The sequence below is a fragment of the Mesoplodon bidens genome, assembly GCF_964165515.1.
Source record: "Mesoplodon bidens genome assembly, chromosome: 16".
Classification (NCBI taxonomy): domain Eukaryota; kingdom Metazoa; phylum Chordata; class Mammalia; order Artiodactyla; family Ziphiidae; genus Mesoplodon; species Mesoplodon bidens.
This window is the reverse complement of record NC_138173.1, coordinates 64,909,907-64,936,773: the sequence shown is the minus strand read 5'-3', so window position 1 is coordinate 64,936,773 and position 26,867 is coordinate 64,909,907. Positions and strand designations below refer to the sequence as shown.

Here is a 26,867-nt window from a genome sequence, read left to right as displayed (position 1 = left end):
ACCATCAGGTCCACTCTTCATTACTGGAGAAAGAGGGAAGGACAAGAGACGGCTGATAATTGTGGGGTTGGTTTGTTTCCAGTGGTACAGAAGGGGTGAAGAGAAAGTTGAAGCCCTTTTCCTTCCTACTTGCCATCCTTACTCCCAAGAAATAACAATTAGTAGCAGATTCTTGTATCTTTTTCTGTAAATGAGTCATTAGCCTTCCTTCCTTCCATACAAATGGAATTATAATAATGGTTAATACTTAGCATGTCCTTGCTATGTGCCTCAGAATATTTTAAGCATCTTATATAGATGGTATGTTATTTAACCTTCTTGGCAACTCTGTGAAATAGGTACTGCTTTTATTTTCATTTTTCAGCTGGGGAAACTGAGGCACAGAGAGGTTAAAGCACTTGCCTAAAGTCACACAGTAGGTAGGGACAGGAAAAAGAACCCAGGAAGTCAACATATATCTATCTTATTCTGTTTTATGCTTGTATAGCATCTCAGTATGAATGAATGATAGTTTATTTAACTTATTGTTGGGTATCGAAGTTTTCCAAATCTGTTCGAACAATCACAGCTCCACCAAACATCTTTGTGTATTTATCTTTGAAGTTTTAACTCTTACTTGATGTCTACTTTGTGCCAGGCACTCTGGGACACTCTTGACAGGCATTTTGTCATTTAATACTCACACTCCATGAGGTTAGGAACCATTCATCTTGCAGGGAAGGCTATTGAGACTCCTAGTCATTAAGTAACTTGCCCAAGGTCCCAGAGCTGGTAAATGGCAGAAGGTAAAAATGAACTCAGGCTCTCTGATTTCAGGGTCTATAATACCACAGTTGCTATGGAAACTACACGGTTGTATGTGAAAATGCCCATGAGGAATTCACACATCTACAGGAATCTCCTTTTAATAACATTTCCCTTTTATATTTTTTCTTCTGTATTAATCTCACTGAGGCCAGTTTTCATACCTATAAAAGAGAGTTAATAATACCTATTACTATGGACTGAATTGTGTTCCCATAAAATTCATATGTTGAAGCCCTAACTCCCCAATGTGTTGGTATTTGGAAGTGGGGCCTTTTAGAGATAATTAGGTTTAGATGAGGTCGTGAGGGTGGAGTCCCCTTGATGGGATTGGTGTCCTTATATGAAGAGACACCAGAAATCTTGCTTCCCCTCTCTCTCTCTGTCTCTCTCCACCATGTGAGCAGGCATCCAGAAGTTGTCCTTCTGCAAACCAGGAAGTGGGTCTTTACCAGAACCTGACATACTGGCACCTTGATCATAGACTTCTAGCTTCCAGAACTGTGAGAAATAAATTTCTGTTTTTTGGAAATTCCCGGGTGGTCCAGCGGTTAAGACTTGGCGCTTTCACTGCCGTGGCCCTGGGTTCAATCCCTGGTCTGGGATCTAAGATCCCGCAAGCTGTGCAGCACGGCATGCATAAATAAATAAATAAATAAATAAATTTCTGTTGTTTAAACCACCAGTCTATGGTATTTCATTCATTATGTTACCCTGAGCAGATTAATACACCTCCCTTATAAAATCATTTTGAAGATTAACAGAAACAACAAGGTAAACCATCGAGAATAATTTCTAGCATGAATTATGGAGTTATTGTATGCTAGGTATTGTTCTAAGAGCTTCAAATGTGCATTAGTTTCCTAGTGTTGCCATAACAAAATATCACAAACTGGGTGGCTTAAAACATTGGAAATGTATTCTTTCACAGTTTTGGAGGTTAGACATCTGAAATCAAGGTGTTGACAGGGCCAAAGTCCCTTAAAAGCCTCTGGGGGAGGATTCTTCCTTGCTTCTTCCTAGCTTCTGGTAGCCCAGGCGTTTCTTGGCTTGTGGTAGGGTAACTCCAGTCTCTGCCTCCATTGTCAAATGTCATTCTCCCTGTGTGTTTGTGTTTTCATATGGCCATCTTCTTATAAAGACATCAATCCTATTGGAGGGAGGGCCTACCTTACTCCAGTATGACCTCATCTTAACTAATTACATCTATTGATACAGTGACCTTACTTCCAAATAAAATCCCATTCTGAGATATTGAAGGTTAGGACTTCAGCATATCTTTTCTGAAGGGAACAATTCATCCCATCACAGTACATCTTACCTCATTCAATCTCCATGGCAACCCAATGAAGCAGATATTATTACATTAATTTTAGAGATGAGGGCATGGAGGCTCAGAGAGTTCATGTAACTTGTCCAAGGCAGAGTGACTAAGCAAGTATATGCTCTACTACTTCTTGGCTACTAGAGTTTAGGGGCATAGTAAGCACTCAGAAAAATATGAGTTTATTACTCTTTTTGTTTGTTCGTTTGTTTTATTTTGAAATGCCTTACCAATGACCATATTATCCCAGAGTAAGGGTAAGCAAGCTTTTTTCTGAAAAGGGACAGACAGTAAGTGTTTTAGTTTTTGCAGGTGATGTGGTCAGTCTCTGTTGCAACTATTGAACTCTGCTATTGTAGCACGGAGCTAGCCAAAGATAATATGTAAGCAAATGACCATGACTGTTCCAGTAAAACATTATTTACAAATAGACAGGGTTTATCTATTCAACAGTTGATGGACATTGGGTTGCCTCCACATTTTGGCAATTATGATGAATAATGTTGCTATTTGATAGTGTCTTTCAAAGCCCAAAACTTTTAAATTTCGATGAAGTTCAAATTATCTTTTTCTTTTATTTCTTATGCTTTTGGTGTCCTAAGAATGAATTGCTTAATCTGAGACTATGAAGACTTACTCTTAGGTTTCCTTCTAAGAGTTGTATAGTTTTAGTCTGATATTTTTCTCATCCATTTTGAGTTAACGTTTATAAATGGTGTTGACTAGTTTCATTCTTCTTCGTGTAGTTATCCAGTTGTCCTAGCACAATTTGTTGAAAACACTGTTCTTTTCCCCACTGTATTATCTTGACACTCTTGTCAAGAGTCAATTGACCATAAATGTAAGGGTTTATTTCTGGACTCTCAATTCTATTCCATTGCTCTGTATGCCTATCATTAAGCCAGTTCCTCACTGTCTCGATTACTGTTGCTGTGTTATAAGTTTTGAAATCAAGAAGTATGACTCCTCCAGCTGTGTACTTTCATTTCAAGATGGTTTTCACTTTTCAGGGCCCTTGGATTCCCATATGCATTTTAAGATCACCTTGTCAATTTCTTCAAAAAAGCCAGCTGGGCTTTTGACAGAGATTGCAATGAATCTGCAAATAAAATTCAGGAGTATTACCATTTTAACAATATTAATTTTTCTAATCCATGAACATGAGATATCTTTCCATTTATTTGTCTTCATTAATTTACTGTAATGGTGTTTTGTAGATTTTAGTGTACAAGTGTTATACTTCTTTTGTTAAATTTACTAAGTATTCTGTTCTTGATGCTATTATAAATGGAACTGTTTTCTTAATTATACTTTCAGATAGTTCATTGTAAGTATACAGAAATATATTTGATTTTTGTATACTGATTTTGTATCTGGTAATCTTACTGAATTCATTTATTTGTCTTAATATCTTTTTAGTCAACTCCTTACTTTTTTCTATAAACAGTCATGCTATCTGCAAACAGAGATAGTTTTCTTCTTCCTTTTCAGTCTGGATGCCTTTTATCTCTTTACCTTGTTTAAATGTTCTGGCAAGAACCTCCAGAACAATATTGAATAGAAATGGCAAGAGCAGGTATCTTGTGTTGTTCCTAAACTTAGGGGGAAAAACTTTCAGCCTTTCACTATTATCTAAGATGTTAGCTATGTTTTTTTCATAGATGCCTCTCATCATTTGAGGAAGTTTCTTTCTATTCTTAGATTGTTTTTACCATGAAAGAGTGTTGGATTTTGTCAAATTATTTTTTCAGTTATTGAGATGACACTGTGATTTTTAAACTTTATTCTATTGATATAGTGTGTTATATTTCCTTCTGTATGTTGAACCAACCTTTCATTCCTGAGATGATCTTATTCATGGTATATGATCCTTTTTATATGTTGGTGAATTCAGTTTGTTAGTAATTTTGAGGATTTTTTGTCTGTGTTCATATGGGATATTGATCTGTAGTTTCCTTTTTTTGTGATGTCTTTGATTTGGTATCAGGATAATGCAAGCCTCATAGAATTGTGTCCCATAGGTCTCTGTTTTTTGCTTACTTTCTATTTATACTGAGTAATCTTAATTGACCTGTCTTTAAGCTTACTAATTCTTTGACCTGCTCAAGTCTGCATTTGGGCATACTTTATATCTTTTAGTTGATGGTCTCTGTTTGATGACACATTTTTCTCATACTTTAATTCTTTAGAAATGGTTTCTTTGAGTTCTTTGAATATATTTATGATAACTGATTTAAGTCTTTATCTAGTAAATCTGTCTTTCTTTCTAGTAATGTCTGGGCTTTCTCAGGGACAGTTTCTGTAAACTATTTTTTTCCCTTTGGGCCATATGTTCCTGTTTCTTTGTATTTCTTATATTTTTTGCTATTGTTATTGAAAATTGGACTTTTTACAAAACAAACAACTTTTTATTGAAGTATAGTTGATTAGCAATGTTCTATTAGTTTCAGGTGTACAGCAAAGTGATTCAGTTATACATCTATCCATCTATCTCTCTGTATACATATGTCTGTTCTTTTTCAGATTCTTTTCCATTATAGGTTATTACAAGATATTGAATATAGTTCCCTATACCATACAGTAGGTCCTTGTTGTTTATCCGTTTTATATATAGTAGTGTGCATCTGTTAATTCTAAACTCCTAATTTATCCTTTTCCCTTTTGGTAACCATAAATTTGTTTTCTATGTCTGTGAGTCTATTTCTGTTTTGTAAATAAGTTCATTTGTATCATTTTTTTTAGATTCCATGTGTAAGTGATATTTGTCTTTTTCTGTCTTAGTTCACTTAGTATGATAATTTCCAGGTCCATCCATGTTGCTGCAAATGGCATTATTTCATTCTTGTTATGGCTGAGTAATGTTCCATTGTACATATATACCACATCTTTTTTATCCATTCTTCTGTTGATGGACATTTAGGTTGCTTCCATGTCTTGGCTATTGTAAATAGTGCTGCTATGAACACTGGGGTACATGTATCTTTTTTTTTTAATACTTATTTATTTTACTTATTTATTTGGCTGGGCCATGCCTTAGTTGTGGCATGCAGGATCTAGTTCCCTGACCAGGGATCGAACCTGGGCCCCCTGACTTGGGAGTGTGGAGTCTTAGCCCCTGGACCACAAGGGAAGTCCCTGTATCTTTTTGAATTAGTTTTCATCTTTTCTGGGTATATGTCCAGGTGTGGGATTGCTGGATCATATGGTAACTCTGAAAATTGGATATTTTAAATAACACAATGTGTCAACTCTGGAAGTAAGATTCTCTCTCGCCTTTGTGCTTTGTTGTTGTTGCTGCTGTTTGTTATTTTAGTGACTTGCTTGGACTAATTCTGTAAAACCTGTATTCTTTTGTCATTTGTGGCCACCAAAGTCTCTATTCAGTTTGCTTAGTGCTTAGCTAGTGACTGGATAGAGATTTCCTTAAAATTCCTTGAACTAATAATCTCCCAGCATTTTTTTAATATCTTTATTGGAGTATAATTGCTTTACAATGTTGTGTTATTTTCTGCTGTATAACAAAGTGAATCAGCTATATGTATACATATATCCCCATATCCCCTCCCTCTTGCATCTCCCGCCCACCCTCCCTATCCCACCCCTCTAGGTGGTCACAAAACACCGAGCTGATCTCCCTGTGCTATGTGGCTGCTTCCCACTAGCTATCTATTTTACATTTGGTAGTGTATATATGTCCATGCCACTCTCACTTCATCCCAGCTTACCCTTCCCCCTTCCATGTCCTTAAGTCCACTCTGTATGTCTGCATCTTTATTCCTGTCCTGCCCCTAGGTTCTTTTTTTCTTTTAGATTCCATATATATATATATATATATATATATATATATATATATATATATATGTTAGCATACAGTATTTGTGTTTCTCTTTCTGACTTACTTCACTTTGTATGACAGACTCTAGGTCCATCCCCCTCACTATAAATAACTCAATTTCATTTCTTTTTATGGCTAAGTAATATTCTATTGTATATATGTGCCACATCTTCTTTATCCATTCATCTGTCGATGGATACTTAGGTTGCTTCCATGTCCTGGCTATTGTAAATAGTGCTGCAATGAACATTGTGGTACATGTCTCTTTTTGAATTATGGTTTTTCTCAGGGTATATGCCCAGTAGTGGGCTTTCTGGGTTGTATGGTAATTCTATTTTTAGTTTTTTTAAGGAACCTCCATACTGTTCTCCATAGTGGCTATATCAAGTTACGTTCCCACCAACAGTGCAAGAGGCTTCCCTTTTCTCCAGACCCTCTCCAGTATTTATTGTTTGTAGTTTTTTTCATGATGGCCATTCTGACTGGTGTGAGATGATACCTCATTGTAGTTTTGATTTGCATTTCTCTAATGATTAGTGATGTTGAGCATCCTTTCATGTGTTTGTTGGCAATCTGTATATCTTCTTTGGAGAAATGTCTATTTAGGTCTTCTGCCCATTTTTGGATTGGGTTGTTTGTTATTTTGATATTGAGCTGCATGAGCTGCTTATATATTTTTCTCCCAGCATTTTTAAGGCCTCTGTGTGTGTATGTGTGTGTGTGTGTATGTATGTGTGTGTTATGTTTTAAGTGCTCTAGCAGCCAGTTTACAACTCCAACTTATCCTAAACTTCTTGCTCATACAGAGACTCAAGATAACTATAGGTGAGAGAGTAGACTTTATCGAGTCTTCCCTAGATGTATGCAGTTCTGAAAATGCACATGGGTTTCTGGATTTCCAGGAATACACTGGAGCTTTTCAGAGACCCCTATGGGCATCTCATTATCCAGTTGTTCTTTTTAAAATTTCTGGTTAGCCCTTTGTTAGCACCAACTGTTAAAATATCCTCTGGTAGCTGTGATTTTAAACAATTGCCACTAATTGTATTTGACAAATAGTCTGTGGGTAGGGGTCTTCACAAAAAGCAAGATCTGATTAGGTCAAATATAGACAATCCCTGAAAATGGAGCTTTTTAGTGAACTGCCAGACATGTCATAGAGTGATAATTTTCTAGAAATGGGGCTTCTGGGGAGCTCCAAACCCATTTTACTTCCTTCAGTAACAGTTTAGCTGCTGTTTTTCACATCTATTGTAGTTGTGAGCCTGTTGGCTTTCAGTGCTGCTGAAGAGCTAGGGAGAGGGTGATGGGCACAGGTTAAAATGCCATAAGGCTCACTGTCCTTGCTGAGATTCAGACATTTTTCTTGAATAAATGCTCCTTGGATTGTTGCAAGCCTTTGGTGATTTTTCAGAGTTCTAAAAAAGTTTATTTTGACAGTTATCCAGGGTTCTCATTGCTTTTATGGAGGAGTATTTTTCAGAGGTCGCCCTCAATCTGCCTTTTAAGAACAGTTGATTGTATGTTTAGTTTTTATAGCTATATGTCAAATTATCACACACTTAGCAGCTAAAACAACCCGCAGGTATTACGTTATAGTTTTTGTAGGTTAGAAGTCCTGGCACAGAGTAACTGGGTCTTACAAGGCAGAAATCGGCCTTTTGGTTGGACTATATGTTCTCTTCTTGAGCCCAGCGTCTTCTTTCACACTCCTTCAGGTTGTTGGCAGAATTTAAATTGTTGTTGTAGGACTGAGGTCCCTGTTTTATTGCTGGCTGATTAATCTCAGCTCCTGGAAGCCACCTTTAGGTCTAAACCATGACCTAGAAGCTTACTTTCTCAAAGCCAGTAGGAAGAATATTGCTCCAATCTGTTAAGCTTGGGTCTTATATAACCTAATCATGGGAGTGAATATCCTATCATATTCACAGGACATTCTCAAGGAAAGGGGAGTATATAAAGTATATTTACTAAGAGGTGAGATTCTTGGGGGCCATCTTAGAATTCTGCCTTCATTAGGCTTAATTGTGGGCTTTTAAGCATTTGGCTACAAAAGATGTCATTTCCAACTCTACTTCATTTGTCTAGAACTGTTTCATATAAATTAATCTAATATAATCTTTACAATAACCCTCTGAGATAGGCAAGGACGGTGTTCCTAATCCCATGTTAGAGCTGTAAACCAAAAGGCTCAGAGAGATTATATGATTTGCTCATGGACACACATCTAGGGGGGGCAAATTAATTCCTCAGACTCTAGGCAGAGTGCCCTCTGCCCTATCCCATACCTGTTCAGTCCTTTGAGTTTTGTTACATGGCAATGAGGATGTTAGTACCTGAGACTTCTTTAAGGGACTTTGTCTCTGAAACAGTCTCCCTCTGGGGTCCTGTATCTCCTGCATGTGTATTTGGGGAGAATAACTGATCATAGAAAATAGTATTAACCAGGAGTTTTGATAAAATGGAGTTTTCAGGGGGGAATTGCAATTTAAATAGCTGAAAAATTCCATTTACTTCCAGCAATGTATTCTGAATGCTCCCTCTGGCCCAGCTCAAGGGGAGCAGACAGTCATCTCCTGCAGAAAGTAAATGGAATTTTTTTTTTCTTCAAAGGGCCTTGAAATCAGCAGTCTCAAGGCTGGCAATGGGGCCTCAGTGAAGACGTCATCAGAAGGAACAGCAGAAGGTTCTGAAGGTAGTCAGGCATCGAACAAACTCGCTCTCACTTGAATTTGATGGTTTTGCAAGTTGTAGAAAAAATTAACCATTTAAGACCAGCTTTCCAACCTTCCTATACTTAATCTCCTGGTTCAGTATATCCAATCATTTTAAAGATAATGGGGTTTCATTAGTTCCAATTCAACCCTTTTAATTATTCTATGTCTTTCTACAGCAGTGCAAATGGCTGTTTGTAGACTGCATTAATCAATCCTCCAAATTTCTGAGGGCAGCAGAGATAGGATATTGATTCCCTCTCCAAATTCCTTTTACCTGGGCCCTGTACCAATTCCCCAGCTGCTGGGAGAAGGTGGTTCTCACCTTCTACAAAGGCCAACCCCCTTGCCTCAAAGTGGCAGTAACTTGGGTGGCTTTCATGCTCCAGAGCTCCCTGCATGGTCGGGCTGAGGCTGGATCCAGCTGAGACCACATCTTTGCTTAGCTGCCTCCCCTGCCCATCCTTCTTCCTGCATTTCCTGTCTCCTGAGAGCCCTCCACATTCACTGAATGTGATTCAGTGAATCACATTCACCCAAACCACTGTCTCAGGTGCTGCTTCAATGGCAGTGACCTAAGACAGATAGTAGAGAAGTTCTGCTGTACCATTCCAATATCTAAGTTAAAAAAATATACATATGTATGTATGTATGTATATATATATATATATATATATATGTATATATATATATATATATATATATATATATATATACATCTCCAGGAATTAAAGGCTTTTCTTACAGAAACATCCATTTAAACAATATGGAGGTCATTTACCTCTCAACCTCAGTTATCTGGAATACAGCCACGAATATAGAAAAGGCCTACATGTAACCGATTTAGATATTGTAAAATGAAAGGCAGTTTGTACTTTCATCATTGAAAACAAGTGCAGGTTTTGGTGCCTGACAGATACACAAATGAATGACCCCTATTGCAAACGAGCCTGGGTAAGCTTGTAACCTCTCCAGCTCTGTTTCCTGTCTGTGATACGAGTGTCACTTCACACATTCACAGTGTTTCTGGGAAAACAAAGGGTACAATACATTAAATGGGTTAACACATATCACGGCTTCAAAACCCAGAGCTTTCTTTTATTATTAAGGTCTTCGTGTAACAGGGAGCATGCTATTTCAGTCTGGTTACAGGCCAGTTTCTGTTTCAAAGCTGAGGCTGAGAGCAGATCCTTTTTCATGCACAAAACAAACAAACACTCACCAGCTGCAAGTAAACCAAAACTGAACTTTGATGTTGTTTCTCACCACACTGAGTCCCATTTGCAGAGGAAGGGGATGAATCTCTAAACCGAGGAGAATGTGGTGGGTTACAGTTCTCCAGGCATAGAGAGATAGGCATGGACAGCAAGGAGAAGCAGGCATGGTCCTGGGCTCCTGGAGTTTGCTGAGCCCAAGACGTTGGGTCACTCTCATCCAGACAGAAGAAGGGCAACAAATGTGGGAGGTGGCTCATGTCAGCATTGGTTAAACCTGGGGAACAGGTGATCTATGGATGTTTGTCTTATTCTCTGTAATTTTTTGGAAGTTTGAAATATTTAAAAATGAAAAGTAACATAAGAGTAAAGGTAACAAAGGATTAGATGAGAATGATTAAATTCACTTTGTGAATGAACTAAGCATGGTATAATTTATACTACCCTTAACTCAAATTCATATAAACACACCTTGTGCATGCATGTGGATTTCTATACATATATGTATATGTCCCTCTATATCTTTTTATATAACATATATAATCATGTATGATTTTATATATATATATGTATATATTTATTTATTTATTTTTTACACACATGATTTTAACTGAATCTTCTACCAGCTTACATGGCATCTGTCCCAGGTTAGTGAATGAGGAAATGCTTTGTTCCTGTGTCTCCTCTACAGATATCTATTTCTCCCCAGATTTCAGGTTAGCTTCATAGCCTCAGCTCTTTGATGGGTTTAAGAAAAGTTGTTAACTTGCAGCTTGTCCATCTTTTTTCATGTTGTAAAGATTGGAGCAGTGTTCATTCCAGCTTTCTATATCTCTGAGCTGAAACCAGAAGTCTTTGCATTAAAATTGTGAATCTAAAAATGTGCCCTGCTTTAGAAAGCTTTCCTCCTTTGTTTTAAACAGTTATTGTTATTTAGTTTCCTTTCCGCAGGTTTCTAGTGAAGTTGAACCTCTGTTCTGCTCTTCATCGGTCATTTGTAGCACCCCGCCCCCCTGCCAGATCCAGTGTGGTCCGGATCTACTCTTGGGAGTCCTGGGATGGAATCCGGGGGTGCCAGACTGGGAGGAAGGTGTGGTAGGGTGATTTTGGGAGGCCAGAGAATTGATGTAGGTGGCTCCTGGTTCCAATCATCAGCTCTTTCCTTAGGCTTTATTCATCTCTGGGGCTAAAGTCTCTGCAACACTCCCCTGCATTCCTCCAGGGCCTGAGCTGTCCACTCCAGGATCATATATTTTAACTAGTACTTCATTCTCAACCATTCTACCAACAGAGACTCAAGCCAGAAGAGCTTCAGAATTGGACTCTGACCTTCTGTCAGGGAAAGCAGCATCTAAGGCAGAGTGACGAAGCCAGGATCAGTCAGGGTCCTGGGAGAAGACATCGCCTTCAGGTTAGTCATGCTCAAGGAGAGTTCAATTGAGAGATGATGATGCTGTGAGTGTGTATAAGGAAACCCTGATGGAAGAAGCAATACCAGGGCTATTAAGAGCAAGGTTCCTTTCTCACCCCAAGGTCTGTGGTATGGGGGAGAAAGTCGTATATGGAGCAGGGACAGAGGGGGCCTGTATGGAGAAAGCTGCGTGACCTGAGCCAGACCCAAGGTGGAGAGAGGTGGCCAGTTCCAGGTGTGACCAAGAATAAACACCCACCTCACTCTCCTCCCTCCCTCTTTCTTCTGCTGGTGTTTAAAATTGGCCAAAGCCAATTAGAAGCCAAATGGCAAAGGATCCCATTGATGGCTTCTTTTTTTAATTTTTAATTTTAATTTAATTTTAATTTATCTATTTATTTTTGGTTGCATTGGGTCCTCGTTGCTGCACGCGGGCTTTCTCTAGTTGCGGCAAGAGGGGGCTACTCTTCGTTGCAGTGCATGGCTTCTCATTGCGGTGGCTTCTCTTGTTGTGGAGCACAGGCTCTAGGTGTGCGAGCTTCAGTAGTTGTGGCATGCGGGTTCAGTAGTTGTGGCTCGCAGGCTTAGTTGCTCTGCAGCATGTGGGATCTTCCTGGATCAGGGCTCGAACCCGTGTCCCCTGCATTGGCAGTTGGATTCTTAACCACTACACCACCAGGGAAGTTCCCCATTGATGGCTTTTCCAGGTCAGTCTCTTGGGGCATAGAGAAGATACAGAGAGGACCTGGGAGGGTCAACTGAACACATCCAGCATGAAAGCCATGGAGACCACATCTCAGTAGGTATTCATATGGCTATTTAAGAATTTTTGAATTAAGACCAAAATACTGGATAATGATAATTATTGTGCTCTCATAATTCAATCACTTCTTTGTGTTACCCTATACTATTATCACCTCCACAAAATCCAAGGCAGAGAGTGATTAATAATTTGCCCCAAATTATATAGCTAGAAAGACTGGTGAGAAAAAGTTTATACAACTCCAAAGTCCTTGCTTATGACTACTACACTCTACAAATTTATTCGACCCTTTTCTTGGGCAATCCCTTGGAGCCAGACTCTTCTCCCTCAACATTCTAAGGAGCCTTTCTGACCTCGTCCTTGCCTTTCCTTCCTCTCCAAAAGAGTCACTTGTGACAGTTTCAAGAAATTGGGCTCAGGCACTAACAGGCAGAACCAGACCAGGCAAGGCCACTTGGCATGTAAGCAGGGCACGTGGTGGGCAGACAGAGCCAGGGAATCAGGAACAGGGAAACAGCAGAAAGGAACAGAGAGACCAGATGCAAACATTTCACCTACAGCCTGGAGGTCAGCCCAAGAGGAAGAGAGATAAGGGTTGAAAAGGTCACAGGCGAGGTTGGCACAGCTCCTTAAGAAATGGGTGAAAGATGAAAGTGACTTTGCTTTAATCCAACAAAAGCAGCTAATACTTTTACAGTGCTTTAGTGGTTAAAGCAAATTCCCAAATGTTTTACTAGATGATGTTTTATTAGACTGTGGGCTTCCTGAAGGCAACGCCTTTTCATTTTGTTATCCCTACCACGAAGCAAGGTTCTGGGCACCTGGTAGCCAATATCAGCAAACACTTGTTAAATAAATAATTGTAAATAGAGTAAAATACGGAATTATGAGGAGTTTGGGAGCCCATAACATCAGGAACATAATTCTGGTTTTGTTGACTATTGAGTGAGAGTCCTTGGGGTGATCTAGTCTTTGTGAGCTTTAGTGTGCTGATACATGAAGTGAAAATTTAAAATTCATACATTTGCAGGGTTGCTGGGAAGTTATACACACATACACTATACACACACGTATACTATATACAAAATGCCGACATACTGTATGTTTTATATATATATATATATATATGTATGTATGTATGTATACACACACACAAACACACTCATACACAGTCAGCACCACTTTTACATCTAGCAAGGTAACTGTGACAATATGATGACAGTGACCATGATAATGAAGGAGTAACTTCCCATAGGGGAGTTCCTGTATATTTTTTTGCTACCTCCATTATTTGAACAAGTTTATTTCTGGTCAGCTCCACCTAAGCAACAAATAGGTCTTAAGCTTCCCACCTGAGAAAAGAGCAGATGAGAAATCTGTGTGGGTGGCAAGGTGACGTCTGTTATTAAACCAACACAGTAGGGCAGGCTCACTCTCCCCTACATATATACTGCTCTAAAGGAAGGTCTAAAAGCCACGCCACCATGTCCTCTCAGAGGTAAAAGCTCTCGCTGCAGGGGTTTGCTGAGCCTTCCTAAGCCTGGGTAACACTGGGCCATGAGCCAGGTGCTTAAATTGTTCTCTAGGTTACTTGTGATTTAAAAAAAATTTTTTTCCCTGTCAACCTTTCTCAGTCTGTAAAAGTTAGAATCCTTTTGGCTTCGTCCTTCTCATCATTAGAGGTCCACACCTTTACTCTCATCTCCACACCTCCCACCCTTCATTCCACCAACCTCTATCTGTTTAGTGGTAAAATTGGTTAAGATGGCATTTAATAGGAAGAACAACGACCGACTCCCCCTCACTCTCGGTACCAGCTGCCTCGCTGATACAAGCACACCCACCTGTGTTCTGACAAGGAGGCTTCAGACAAGAGCTCTCCTTGTGTTCACTGTGCTCCCAGCCTGTGCTCGTCATCTCCTTTGCAACCTGGAGGGCAGGGGAGGGGAGAGGATGCTGAAATCAGGGGCCATGGAATATAAGACAGCTTTCCTTCAGGGAGTTAGCCAAACATTTTTTTTAATGTTTTTATAAAATTCATCAGCTGACAAAGGTACTTGGTCCACGTGCATTATGATGTTCTAAATTAACATGAATCACAATTATGAATCCAAGTTGGACTTGAACCAAACTTACCCGAAATGCTCGGCATCAGTGAACATTGCTTTCTGCTGCAAGAAAATGTGCCGGGAGTGCTCTGTTGAGAATTCCCCATAAAGTACCTTTCAGTAACATTCACCCAAGTGATCTTGTTCCCCCTCCTCCTGTACTCCTTGGAAGAGGAGCCACTTTGGATTCATTGAGCCTCTGGTTAGCACTGATATCTGAGGGGCACCGAGAAGGCAGTACCCTTTCACTTCCACGAGGACAGGAATCTCAGCCTGGAGCCCATCAGTCTCTGCAAAGTTCTGTGGATAATGTTGGAGAACCATCTGATATTTAGGCAAAATTTGTATCTATCTCTTCTGTGGGCTTCTTTTTTTTTTTCAGAAAATTTCCATATCTTTCAGGAGATTCCCATGGTTGTATGCATCCTCTAAAATTTTAAGAGCCACTAACATAAATTGTTTATTGAAACATTCTGTAAATTTTGCACAGTATATTTTAGGCAAAATTCAGAAGGAAAAATTAAAAAACAAACAAACAAACCTCCAGTTCTTCCTGGCTATTGGGATTCTCACTCCTTTCCCAAAGGTCAATGAAAGAACTGTGTCCAGAGGCAATGTGACACAGCGAAGGAGTCGTGGTAGGGAAGGCTGTGTTGTAGCCAAGACTCTAACACCAGCTGGCTTTCTTAGTCTGTGTAGTCTTCGCAATACTAGCTGTGAAGGGGTTAAAGAAGAATACTTCCCCTCAACCCCTGCCACACAAATACAGCCTGGAAAGGACATGCTGATTACACAGAAAGTTTGGTGGCTTCCATGTACTCCAACAAGCACACCCACCAAGTGTGCAAAACCAGAGAGTTAGTCTTCTTAAAGAATGGTCCATTAGCAAGGTTCTATTTGTGTCCTACTAGTGAATTTTTGCAAGTCCTTTCATGCCCCAACCTGTTTTCTCACCTGTTCAATCCAGGTGAGTCTACTCACCTAACCTGCCTTTAAAGGATATAATAGTTAAATGATAGAGCTGAATCACCAAGGAAGAAATGAAGTATGAAAGAACATAGAAACATAGGTATGCTAGTCTTCATGGAAAGAATCTGATTGTTCTGAAAGGGCAACTCTGACGAAAGTAACAGGGTAGATGGCTTCCAGGAAGAAGAAACTAATGGGTAAGGTAGTAAGGGACTTGTTGAAAGCGAGTTTGGAAACCAGAGTCAAATATTTCGTACGAATTTGCTCATACAAACATACATACTGCTATAAGAGTTTGAAGATTATTATGTGTGTCTGATGTGCAAGGGGACCAACCAGTAGTGTGGATTTGGACCAGATGTCAGTTCAGTGATCATTGTGAAAAGCCCTGTGGACCTTTTGTATTTTGCTGTTAGCTTTCTGGACACCAGCCTGGACACTCAAGACCCCGAGGTCCCCTAAAAACATATCCCTGGGCTCCAAGCCCACTGGACAACCACTCTTCTACATTAACCATGTCCGACTATGTGACTACTTCATGTGTCATTAACTTGCATGTGCAACACAGAGCCTGAAATCTTTTTCTTCCTTCCTCCCTCCCTCCCTCCCTCCCTCCCTTCCTTCCTTTCTTTCTTTTTATTTTTGGCTGTGTTGGGTCATCGTTGCTGTGCGCAGGCTTTCTCTAGTTGTGGCGAGCGGGGGCTACTCTTCGTTGTGGTGCGTGGGCTTCTCATTGCAGTGGCTTCTCTTGTTGTGGAGCACGGGCTCTAGGCACACAGGCTTCAGTATTTGTGGCATGTGGGCTCAGCAGTTGTGGCTTGTGGGCTCTTGAGCGCAGGCTCAGTAGTTGTGGTGCACGGGCTTAGTTGGTCCGTGGCATGTGGGATCTTCCCGGGCCAGGGCTCGAACCCATGTCCCTTGCATTGGCAGGCAGATTCTTAAACACTGTGCCGCCAGGGAAACCCCAAGACTGAAATCTTTAATAGTAATACTACAAGTAACAAGGATGTACTGTGCTAGGTACTACTTTATGTTCTTACAGTTATTCTTCACAAATACTCTGCAAAGTAAATATAATAGATTTGTTGGAAATAGGTTAAATCTGGTTGATAACAATTAGGAAATAGCTTTACTTGTCTCCCTGTCGCCTTCAAACTCACTGGTGTATTGGCTTTCTCCTTCCTCTGATGGCATATCAGGGAGACTCTATAGCTTCCTGGTCACTTTCAAGTATTAAAACACCCAGTCGAATCTAAAACATAATTTAACCTACATCCAGTTTAAAGCTTCTCCTCACTGCCCTGCTCAGGCGTGTCCAGACAGTTAGGTAAACCTATAGGGCGCTTGGTCTGTTCCTCAATTCTCCTTGCTCCGCCTCTTACCTGATCCCCCTAATTGCTGATGGATTTTCCAAGTTTAGGGGAGTGGGAAGGATGAGAGATCAGGTGGCAGATGCTGTTTGTGCTGCTCTCTTGGCTGTTGAAGCTGCTCCAAGCGGTAGAATCCAAACGTTGGCTCTTCCAGGTGCACCTTTCATGGCGGGCTCCTCAGAGACGCTGACTTGGCAATGTGCTAGACTAATCTTGTGGGGCTTCTCTCAGCTTCTGCCTCTGTGGTACCCCAGTCCTCTTGAGAAGATGAGTTAAGCTGGTTACCTTCCATCATATTTACCTGGCCCCTGTAAAATGTGCATACACTTGCTCTGCCATTGTGGGCAGTTTTTTTTTTTTGTTTGTTTGTTTGTTTTTGCGGTAAGTGGGCCTCTCACTGTTGTGGCCTCTCCCGTTTTGGAGCACAGGCTCTGGACGCACAGGCTCAACGGCCATGGCTCACGGGCCCAGCCGCTCCGCGGCATGTGGGATCCTCCCGGACCGGGACACGAACCCGTGTCCCCTGCATCGGCAGGCAGACTCCCAACCACTGCGCCACCAGGGAAGCCCTCGTGGGCAGTTTTGATGAGCTTCACCCTCAGTCTCTCCAGGCAGGTTCTAGCCTCTGTGTTCCCAATGCCAGGGGAACATCTTTTAAGATTGCCCAGTATCTCCACTTTGCTCTACTTCAGGGGCAGCTTGGAACCTTGGAACCAGTCTTGGCATCTCTGCATCCCAGCAAGCATCCAGCCTGAGAGTGAGACGCCAGTCTGCCCTCTTGCAACAAATCCTCCCTCCGAGACTGATTACCCTACACTTCTTCATTTTGCCATGGCTGAAGGGAAGCAAACCCACCCCCAATACTACAAGGCTCTTCGGAAGAATCCTCTTCTCTCTAAGGAGGCTTCTAGCTTGCCTGTAAGCAAGCTATTGGGAGTGTTAGACTTGGTCTCCCAACGAGCAATTCTCATGTGGGAGTGTCTAGCTCTTCCCTTTAGAATGCATGGCTACTTAGCTTTTTCCCATCTTTGGGGGTCTCAGCCAAAGCTCTAAGTTCTATTGAACATTTGTTATAATCCTTTTACCTACAAGGAACTGTATCACAAAGAGATTTGTTGCAAAATGCTGGAGATTATTCAACTTGTAAGAGCAAAAGTTGGATTTAAACCCTGACCTGTCCTTCTCCCAAGCTAATAGTCTTTCCCATCCTCCAAGTGTCCTCTTTAAAGTCACCTAGGACCAGGAAGAAGGAACTACACTTAATCCCATTTTACAGATTAGTTGATAAAAGCTTAAAGAATTTTTAAAGACTTGCTCATGATTACCCCATGGACTGGTCAAAGTCCCAACAGGAAACAGATGGCTAAGCAGAGGAGGCCACTTTAAAAACAATTTAGTAAAAGAGTATTTGAAAAGGCATGGGTAGTATTAGGAAGCCACAAGGGTTAGTGCAGTACGTCAGCACTAGTTAGCAGCAGGGCTGTTACCTGTAGGACTAAAGGTAGGAGGAGGGAGGATTGTGTTCCGAGGGGCACCTCGAGGGGAGTAGGGACTTCAGGTGGTAGGAGACAGCCAGTCCTAAGTCACGGCTCAGAGAGGAAGCTGGCCTGACTACATTTCCTCTCAATCTCCAACCTCCTCTGGAGCCAAACCCAGTAGGGAGCCAGAAGGCACTGGATATTGTTGAAGTGTGCCTGCAGGTTGGTCTCCCAGAGCAGAGAGCCAATGAAGGTGGAGAGTGGATCTGGCCCACACAGCTAGTCATGGCAGAGCTGGGGTTTGAAACCACATCTGCCTGCACGAAACCCAGTGCTACATCTTGTTGTCTCTGCCCTTATTTCCTTATGTGACTGTGACGCTTTATATTGTAAACGTTCTCTGGGTGGGGACTTTTTCTTACCATCTTTATAAATGTTGCCATTCCAAGCACACAAAGACATTCAGTAAGTTTGTTGACTGAACGAATTAAGGGATGGAGGGACAGGCTACAGATAAGCTTGAAACACATGGGGACATCATAAGCAAAGCGAGGGAAATGGTATGCATTGCAATAACTCCCTGCATACGAGATGATGTCTACATACTTTTATATACATATACTTTTATGTTAAATATTTTGTATATATTGTCTCATTTAAACCTCACATACATCAACACTTGAATTATTACTCCTTGATGATTCGCCCAAGTTTATTTGTGTAATGACAGTAGCTGAAGCAGGATGTGAGCTCAGGTCATCTAGCCCTAAAGCCAGTACTCCTTCAAGTACCACTCAGTTGAGTATAATATTGTGTAATCATAGGGTAATCATGGTTCACTGTCAATATCTTTCTCTCTCTCTCTCTTCCTCCTGCCATTGACTCATTGCAGAGATCAAGCCATCTTTCCAAAAAGAGGCGTCTCATATTCTGGATGTGTCTGTTTGCTTCCTTGTAGTTTCATTTAAGTTGTTCCTCCACTCCATGCCCTATTTTTTATACATAAAGCTATTGAGGACTGATTTGATTAAGATTCAGCTTTTGGTTTTTTTTTTGGCAAGAACACTTCATGAGCAGTGCTGTGTGTTTCAAATTGCAGTACCTCAGGATAGACACCAAGCCTGACTATCCCACCTTTCATGAGGCAAATATTAATTGGTGGATTTAAGTGACTTAGGAAACTTTTAATTATTATAATTAATAATTGGTAGTCTAAAGTGAAGCATCAACCACGTGGCAGGCACTGTGCTTGGCATCACACATATGTTATCTTGTTGAATCCACACAAAGGCTGCACGGAAAAGGTAATCTCATCTTCATTTATTAAATGAGAAAACTGAGGCTCAGAGAAGTCAAGTCGGTTCCCTGAAGTTGTACAACTAGGAAGTGACAGAGGCGGCAGGATACGAATCTGGAGCTGATGGACTCCAGAGTCTATGTTCTGAGCAACTATGTGACATTATGTATGGCTTCATTTCTTTTCAGCACATTCTCACAGACTGCTCCTAGAACTTTCGATTCTTGCTCCTTTAATAGACTGTCTGAGTCAGAGTAATTTATACATTTAACTTTAGAGTGAGTGTTGGGAAAAGGGCCAAGGAGGGAGGCAACTTTGGTGCCAACCATGCCATAGAAGGAAGGAGGAAGGTATAAGAAGGAAAAGAAGAAGTAGAGCAAGGCACTTAGAAGAGGTGGCAGGAGGCAGCAAAATCCGGAAAGGCAATCTATTAAGATCCTTTAAATTGTACATTATAAAATCGCAACCCTTGGCTTCCCTGGTGGCACAGTGGTTGAATGTCTGCCTGCCGATGCAGGGGACACGGGTTCGTGCCCCAGTCCGGGAAGATCCCACATGCCACGGAGCGGCTGGGCCCGTGAGCCATGGCCGCTGAGCCTGCGCGTCCGGAGCCTGTGCTCCACAACGGGAGAGGCCACAACGGTGAGAGGCCGGCGTACCGCAAAAAAAAAAAAAAAAAAAAAAAAAAAAAAAAAAAATCGCAACCAAAGTAGCTTAAGGAGAAAGGGTCATTGATTTGCTCAAGTCACCAAACTATGGAAAGGCCTGAGATGGACTGACCTCAGGGGTCACTCCACCCACCAACTAGATAGAATTCTGTAGAATGCTCTCTCCATCTCTCAGCCTTGCTTCTCCATGCATGCTGGTTTCTTGCTCTCAGGCTGGCTGTCTCCACATGGCAGGAAGCATGGCTACAAGCAGCTCATTCTTAAAACTACAAGACCCAAGAGGAAAGAGACATTTCTCTTTTTTTAAAAATATTCATTTATTTATTTTGGCTTTGCTGGGTCTGCGTTGTGGCACGCGGGCTCTTAGTTGTGGCATGCCTGCAGGATCTAGTTCCCTGACCAGGGATCGTACCTGAGCCCCCTGCATTGGGAGCGTGGAGTCTCATCCACTTCCACTTCCACCAGGGAAGTCCTGAGACCTTTCTCTTCTTAACTCCAGCGGGGAAAAGCCCAGGGAAGGACTCTGATTGGCTGGACTTGGACCAATCAGTACAGTCAAGGGAGAGGGGCCCTATTATTGGTCCACTTGGGTCACATGTTCCTCCTACAACCAGGAAGGCATGGTCCATTACTATAAGAAAGAAATGAATCACATAGATGAGGCTCCTTGGGGGGGACTGCGATCTGGGTAGTCACCTCCATCTCCATTTTCCATATATTCTTATTATGAACAAATGATAACAGGTGATATTCAGAGGCAGGCTCTGGGGTGACTGAAAGAAAAAGAAATGTAGGGGGAAGGAAACTGATGTTTATTAAACACTCACATGTGCTATATAATATTCCAAGTGCTATAGACATAGCTCATTTTTTTTCACAACAGTACCACAAACTCAGTATTTTATTCTCATTTTTAAAAACAATAAACTGAAGCTCACAGAAATTAAATGATTTGCCTAAGATCAAAGTTAGTAAATATGAAGCTAAGATTTGAATCTAGATTTTTATAGTTCGAATATCTATGCTCTTTCCTTTGGATCCAACATCTTTTAGTGCTGGAAGCACTGAGGAATATTACCCAAGTACTGAAATTCTGTGCATGAAGCAGGTGCTTCTTCACAAAAATGAAGCAGAGCCCTATTTATGTACGGGTTACGTGGTCAGAGCAGAATCAAAATCCCAGCATGTGTTGCAGAATAAAGACTGTTTTTCATCAGACAAATCCAAATTGAGGGACATTCTACAAAATATCTGACCCATATTCCTCAAAGCTCTCAAGGTCATCAAAAACAAGGAAAGACTGAGATACTGTTACAAACCAGAGGAAACTAAAGGCACATGACAACTAAATACAATGTGTTACCCTAGATTTCATCTTGGAACAGAAAAAGGGCATTAATGGAGAAACTGGTGAAATACAAAGAAATATAAGGTTAGATTTCATCTTGGAACAGAAAAAGGGCATTAATGGAGAAACTGGTGAAATACAAAGAAAGTCTGGAGTTTAGTTAAAAACAGTGTACTGGGACTTCCCTGGTGGTGCAGTAGTTAAGAATCCACCTGCCAATGCAGGAGACATGGGTTGGAGCCCTGGTCCAGGAAGATCCCACATGCCATGGACCAACTAAGCCCATGAGCCACAACTACTGAAGCCCGTGCACCTAGAGCCTGTGATCCGCAACAAGAGAAGACACCGCAGTGAGAAACCCACGCACCGCAACGAAGAGCAGCCCCCGCTCGCTGCAACTAGAGAAAGCCCACGTGCAGCAACGAAGACCCAACACAGGCAAGAATAAGTAAGTAAATAAATAAAAACAAACAAACAAAAACCAGTGTACCAATGTTTGTTCCTTAGTTTTGATAAATGTACCATGGTAACATAAGATGGTAATGATAGTGGACCCTGGATGAAGGGTATATGGGTATTCTCCATACCATCTTTACAACTGTTCTATCAATTTAGAATTATTCCAAAATTAAAAGTTTATTGAAACAAAATTGTGTTTTGTTCTTCTCCCCTGAGTAAAAACATGAGCAGTTGCAGAGCCTGGGGCAACTCTGCAGGTGGGAGCTCATTACTGACTGTGATGAAGGGGTCTCTGGAGCGCCTGACATAGGGTGTTATGGGCTGGAGGTTTGTGTCCCCCCCAAATTCCTATGTTGAAGCCTTAATTCCCAGTGTGATGGTGTTTGGAGGTGGCACCTTTGTGAGTTAAGTGGATTTAGATGAGGGCATGAAGATGAAGCTCCATAATGAGATTCATGTCCTTGTTAAGAAGAGGAAGAGAGACCAGAGCTCATTCATTTTCTGATATGTGAGGACACATGAGAAGGTGACCGTCTACAGGTCAGGGAGAGAGCTCTCACCAGAACCAAATCTACCAGCACCTTGATCCTGAACTTCCCCTCCTCCAGAACTGTGAGAAATAAATGTCTGTTAAGTCATCTAGTCTGCTATATTGTTATAGTGGACTTGGCTAACTAAGACACAGGGGATGACATACATCGTTATGGGTCGCGAGCTAAAGGAATAACACCCTAAAATGAGATTGCAGTCATGTGAGGGAATTGGTTAATTTTTGCTCAAGCCTCAGGTTCCACCCAAGCAAACTTTTCCTCTACAGTTACCCTGCTAACATGCCTTCAGTTCAGACTGTGGCATCTCTAAATTTCACTTACTTCTGTGACACATTCGAATCACCAATCCATGGTGATACCCCCAAACAGTGTTGATAGATGAACAACCCTTGATGAAGTTGTCCCAGCTGCCCCCCTCCCCAGGTGCTTCTCATCTCAGCTCCTGTCCATGGCTTCTCTTGGTTTAGAAACACTGCAGACCAAAGACAGACTTACTAGTATCTAATGGTGACTGGTCTTAAATGCACCACTTAGATGAGTTACTGAAAATAAAGAATATCCCCCCCATTACAGTCTTTACAGGTGATAAAACTGCACAACCCACTAAGTATATGATGGCTCCCCACTCCTGCCAACGATGTCTAATTTTTTACCTGTGTTCCTTAACCAGCTATAAGAGGTGGGTTTAAAAGAGAAGATAATGAGTGACTTAGTTCTAATTGAGAGAGGTGAGATTCTGTGGATGTGACCAGTTGACCCTCCTCTTTCCAGGGTAGAACAGAGGGTCTCACATAAAGTTCATAAACACACAGATTTCAGATTTGAAAGTAGGGTGACCAACAGTCCTGGTTTGTCCATGACTGAGGAGTTTCCTGGCATGCGAGAATTTCAGGGTTAAAACTGGGACACTTCTAGGCCAAACCAGGATGGTGGAAAGGACCTTGCAGTGATCTTCTCAGACATAAAGGCTCCAACATATATTCTCTCCTCTGGGAATTCTGACTAGATAAATATCCAAAGAGATTTGTGCATGGCAAATGCATTGTCAGGAAGAAATGGGTGTAACTGACAGAGATGGATTCGGGCCGGACAGGAGGAGAGAGGAGGCCTATGTGGCATACTCAATGTCAGAACACCTGGGTGCAAATATCATCCCTACTGCATAACAGCTAAGAAAACTTGGATAAATGATTTTTCTCTTCTTTTTCAGTATCTTCATAAGCAAAATGGGAATGTTATTTAGTACCTCCCTCATATGTCTATTTTGAGATTAAAATTCAATAACTCAGGTACAGGGGCTTCCCTGGTGGCACAGTGGTTGAGAGTCTGCCTGCTAATGCAGGGGACACGGGTTCGAGCCCTGGCCTGGGAGGATCCCACATGCCGGGGAGCAACTAGGCCCGTGTGCCACAACTACTGAGCCTGCGCGTCTGGAGCCTGTGCTCCACAATGAGAGAGGCCGCGATAGTGAGAGACCCACGCACCGCGATGAAGAGTGGCCCCCGCTTGCCACAACTAGAGAAAGCCCTCGCACAGAAACGAAGACCCAACACAGCAAAAAAAACCCCAAAAAACTCAGGTACAGTTCTTAATATTCTGCTGAGCACATAGAATGTGCTAAATAAATATTACATTTTACTATTGCTGTTGATACAATTAGCAGTGGGGATTCTGAGTCCTAGTTCCACTAGTTACCAGTTATGTGGCCCTGGTAATTGCCGCTTCCTCATCTGTAAATTCAGATAATGACATTCCATAGGGTTTGGAATGACTTCCATAGGGTTTACGTGGATTTAGTGAGATAAAGCAAATGATGACGGGGGGCTATAATTATTTGTTTGCACTTCTGTTTCCGCCCTAAAACTGTGAGCTCTTGGAAGGCAGAAATCGATTTTTCACTCTCAGTTCCTTTCTATCATAGCACCTGATAGTTTTCCTTGCATTCTTTAACGATAGCAGAAGCCTAAAGAATGTCAACTCTGAGGAGAAACAGACTGCGGGAAAGAACTGTTACTAACGTAAAGGGAAATCTCGCGACACGTAGGTCTTGAGCGCTGACCAGCGTTATTCAGCCGTCGAACTGCCATGCGCCCCGCCCCTCCCTCCTGGCCGCTGAGGCGGAGCGATTTCCCGCCTTATCTGAGCTTCAGAGGCAGGAACTCTTGCTGGTTCTTTCTGCTGCCCTCCTAGACGGCAGGTGGCGGCGGTTCGCGTGGGCCCTGAGTCCATGGTTTCCCGTTAGTTTGTGTTTTTTTGCGGTACGCGGGCCTCTCACTGTTGCGGCCTCTCCCGTTGCGGAGCACAGGCTCCGGACGCGCAGGCTCAGCGGCCATGGCTCACGGGCCCAGCCGCTCCGCGGCATGTGGGATCCTCCCGGACCGGAGCACGAACCCGTGTCCCCTGCATCGGCAGGCGGACTCTCAACCACTGCGCCACCAGGGAAGCCCTCCCGCTAGTTTTTTAAAGGTAAGGGCAGGTGTGCCGAGTCCCTTCCCTATTACAGAACGACCTGGCTTCATCTTGATTACCTCTCTAAAGACCCTATTTCCAAATACCGTTATGTTCTGAAGTACTGCGAGATTAAGGACTTCAATGTATGAATTTGTCAGGGGACACAATTCAAACCGTAACGCCAACCAAACTGGTAAGCCACACGCTGTGAGCTGGCCAGAGGACAGGACACGGTTCTCACGGCTCTCGGCTCCTTTCTCAGCCCCACCATTGTCTCCGTGCGAGAACTCGGCTGGGTCCCTGCCAGCCCCTACTCCCCAGGTTTCAAATGAGCGGAAATCACCCCTGCTTCTCAGAGCTGCGATGGCAAATAAACAAGGTAGTCCTAGGACAGCATGTGATACGTCAAAACATAATTAAACAGAACTGTTTATGTTCCTCCTTTTGTCCACACCCAGAAACTCTTCACAGAGGAGGACTTATCCCAATCACTCAAAGAGGAAACTGAGCAAAACACATGCACGTATCTGCCCTTGGGAACTTTTGTTCCAACAGAACCTCGTGGATGAAAACAAAAAGTCGATGTGTAAATAAAGAAAGGAGAGTGGTAGAAGTGAGGATGGGACCACCTCCAATGTTTATACATTCACTGAGAACGCTCAGGCACAATTTCTTACATTGTTACTATAATCATGAAGGGCAATTGCTTGGGTAGTTCTATTTTATATTTAATAATAACAGCATGATATACATATACACACACACACACACACACACATATATATAAAAGTTGGGAATATCATACATACTTTTTTCAATAAAAATCTGTTGTTGTCATTTTTTTGTGTGTAAAAAGTAGGCTTATATGATAAGTGCCATTTGAGAAATCCTCACATTCCCCTTGTTAACAGTGTACCTTGAACATCTTTCTATATTAATACGTATTTTTCTCTATGTTATTTCAAATGGCTAAATAGTTTTTTTGTTGTAAGAATGAACCATAATTCATTTAACTATTCATTATTGATGGGCATTTAACTTCTAGCCAGCTTTGAATTATTATGTTATTATTAGAAACCAACGCTTGGATGAGATCCTTAATCTTTCTACATCTCCCTCCTCTTTCCACTGATACTACTATTAATCTTTGGCTATATAGACCCAAACTCACAATAGCTGGGTTGGTAGGAGATGAAAGGGACAAGCTATTCACAGAGCTGTATTCACAATGTTTTTTAAAATGCTGTGCAAGGATTTGTAAGTTTTTCTGGAGAGACTTAGTATGGCTGTGCCTCAAATGAATGTTACCAAACCGTTGCTGAAAAACTTCTTTTAGTAGGACACTCCAAAACAATGGGGAGAGAAAACATAATAATTAGATGTCAGAATAAGTTGCAAATGAGTGGCAGAGGAATCTGCAGAGGGTTTTTGATTGGAAGGAAAAATGGTTGAGGGAACGCGTAGTGAGTGAAGATTGAAAGGGCAGCACACCTTTGCCATAATTTAGCATAAAGGGGGCTCTTATGCAGAAAGTGTTGTATTTTTTTTTTTTTTTTTGCAGTACGCGGGCCTCTCACTGTTGTGGCCTCTCCCGTTGCGGAGCACAGGCTCCGGCGGCCATGGCTTACGGGCCCAGCCACTCCGTGGCATGTGGGATCCTCCCGGACTGGGGCACGAACCCGTCTCCCCTGCACTGGCAGGCGGACTCTCAACCACTGCGCCACCAGGGAAGCCCAGAAAGTGTTGTATTAAATAAAAAATAATGACTTAAGTAAGGAGCCACTTTATGATTTTTGGTGCTGTTGTCTTTATAGAGCTTTATGGAAAAGGACTGGGAAACACATAGCCAGGATTTTGGTCCTGGAGTTTCAGCTGATGTTGTGCAAATTAAGCAAGTCTGTTTTGGTCATTGGCTGAGCTTTCTAAATCTGTAAAATAAGGACGCTAGATTAGAAAACGAATAAGGTCCCTCTTAGATGTCCTTTTTAAAAAAATCCTGGGTCTTCTAAGATTTCATAGTTAGAAAACCAGCCTCTTAATGGATAAAGAATCACAGAGGCCAGGAGGTTAAAAGTGCAGCAGTCGGGGCTTCACCAAACTTCA

The 26,867-nt window shown here is 41.8% G+C and overlaps 1 protein-coding gene across 1 annotated transcript in view; it reads left to right on the top strand.

Moving 5' to 3' along the window:
* Positions 1-26,867, top strand: part of LRATD2 (LRAT domain containing 2) — an 83,225-nt gene that overhangs the window by 16,831 nt on the left and 39,527 nt on the right. The window contains exon 3 of the transcript XR_014017827.1: positions 11,183-11,302. The gene's annotated coding sequence lies outside the window, so the exon portion shown is untranslated. The remainder of the gene's footprint in view (positions 1-11,182; positions 11,303-26,867) is intronic.